The 2,552-nt window shown below is 33.5% G+C and overlaps 1 pseudogene; it reads right to left on the bottom strand.

The window, feature by feature from the left end:
• Positions 1 to 1,678: 1,678 nt before the first annotated feature.
• On the bottom strand, positions 1,679 to 2,552 carry LOC112506255 (annotated as a pseudogene).

Here is a 2,552-nt window from a genome sequence, read left to right as displayed (position 1 = left end):
ATGATCTACAACTACTGCAACGACCGCAAACGGTTTCCCAATGGTCTACCTGCTGAATGCAAGAACTCGAGATTCCTTTAACCATACGTTGGATCTTGATTTGCATATTTCATTTTCATCTYTTGATTATTTTCTKAACTTCAAAATTTGTTATTCTTTGATTCATTTTCCTCGATACAAATTAWGATTATAAATAAATAYGAAAGTGCGTACATATATTAATTGCTATTCTTCTACCTTATATACAAGGCTCATGACCTCGGAAATTGTCTTGGGTAATGTGTTTCCAACCAAAACATTTTCAACCAAAGTTTCCTACGCCAAGTATTGTTTCCGACTGCTAGTCTGTCGGTGTCTTAGAATCATTACACTTTTTGTCTCTTCAATCATGTGTTTAATTACCTTTGGTAATAGAATCATAATTAAAATGAAATAAGTGATTTGATGTGAAATATGAACTCATAGTTCTTAGTAGAGAGGTTTAAGAGTTATGATAGCGTGAAGAGGTGAGAGGAAAGGGAACAGATTTATAGAGAGGGGTAAAGGTTATTCATGATGAAGGATCACACATCTCTGTCATTCTATTAGGTACCTGAAACGTTAGACTTCATATGACTGGACATGAAAAAAATTTTCGAAATAGACTAATAGTGTTTGCAATTTAATTAGATGGTGAGTCTTTAATGATCTTTGAACGACACTGTTCATACAAGACTAGTTGTTTCTCAACAACATTCTTTTTTAAATAGACCAACGACATTACCAAAGTTAGAAAGTGAATCATTAGTGATCTTGAAACGACACTATTGTCGTTCAGAAGAAGATGAATTTCTTTTTTGTAAGGCTTTTCTCCTGAAAGATACCAAATTTAATTTGGAATCAAATTGTAACAAAGCAAGCATAATAATTTATTTGTCATAATCAATAGTTTTTAATTTTTTATTTCGCAAAAAATCAACAAAAAAATGTCGTCGGAAGTTTAACAAAGCAATTACTTGCTAAAGAGGTAATCATGATCCAAAATTAAATTGTTTGTAAAGTATACTTCTATTTTTCAAAACAAACTTCCAGAAGTTGAATTCCCAACATGAAAATAAACCCAAAAGATAGATTTGATTTTGGTACAAGTTGCCCGAAAGAAAACAGATAGAATTACTTTAACTTAATACCTAAAAAAGAAATTATTGTTTTCTATAGCCTATAGCCTTTTCTTAATGATGTCATAAACAAACATACAAAATCTCATTCTAATGGGCCGATACTGATTTATAACCCAATCGAACATATAAGAGTGAATGTCATGCTAACATTGATTCTAATACCCCCAACCGGGCCTTCATGGAAACAGTTTTTCTACCATTGGGAGTAGCAATAAAAATATACCAATTACCTGAAACTATTGCATTATGCATTTCTTTAAAACGAATAATGAAAAAACAAATTAAATAAAAAAACTATGTCTCAAAAGTATTTAGCCTGGTGCGACTTTAATCACATAAATTAATGACTTTTGAGGTCCATGAACAGTGATTACCGTAGTACTGTATTAATCAAATAATCACAATCTGCATCGAATATTACTCAACTACAACGAATCGAACAATAAAGAATTTCCATGCAAGTTTAGAAAACAATCACAAGATGAAATTAATTATGCAAATGAAGATCTGACGCAGGATTAGAGGAATATGGAGTTCTTGCATAAAGCAGACAGACCATTGGGAAACCATTTGCGGTCGTCGTAGTATTGTAGATCATGTGCTTCTTTTGAGCCACCTAATTCTATTTCGCCTGGCTGCATCAAATCCTTGAGTACTCCATGCCTGGTTGTCAGATTCGGAGGTTGTTATCTTTGAATTCGGAACAACTCTTTTGGCATTAGCATTGGATTTCCTATAGTATGTAGTAAAAGAAGCATTAATCTAGTCTGCCTTCACACGCCCACCTTGGGTTACCCAGTCATCTGCTTTCCAGAGGCTGACACACACCCTCATTGGTTGGCTCTTGGGAAATGGAACTCTAGAATCGTCATGGTTATTGAATACCTTTACTGGTATGTTATTTATCAAGAAGCTACATCAACAAAAATTATTTAGAACAATAGTACTCATGAACTAGAGAATTTCATGATCACTGTAAAATGTCCTTGTACCCCACCCTAGTATAAAGAAAGTTTTGAGAAAATGAGAACCGAATATATACTTACATTATTCTTTAAATGTTCCATACGATGGTACAGGTGTAGAAGGCTATAGTAGGATCAAACCATAGGTGGAACTGTTGTTCTTTATTTCTTTTCCCTTGTGAATACACATTGGTGGATTGTGTAAGGGTTTCGTGTTGAGTTGTCGAAGAACTCAAAGTCTATCTCATCATGTCCAAACTTTGTGATGACAACTGATGTGATTCAATAAACAATATGGATTTTATTAAACTTGGTAACTTTAATAAACGTGATCATTAAATTTAAAAATATTACGGATGACGGGATGGATACTCACATAGAATGTGGTGATTGTGCCAGTAGAGTTGCCAGGTACTAGTTTCAGTTG

The sequence above is a fragment of the Cynara cardunculus genome (genome assembly GCF_001531365.2).
Source record: "Cynara cardunculus var. scolymus isolate 2C chromosome LG 2, CcrdV1, whole genome shotgun sequence".
Lineage (NCBI taxonomy): Eukaryota > Viridiplantae > Streptophyta > Magnoliopsida > Asterales > Asteraceae > Cynara > Cynara cardunculus.
The sequence above is the reverse complement of the archived record's forward strand: the minus strand, read 5'-3'. Positions and strand labels throughout refer to the sequence as shown.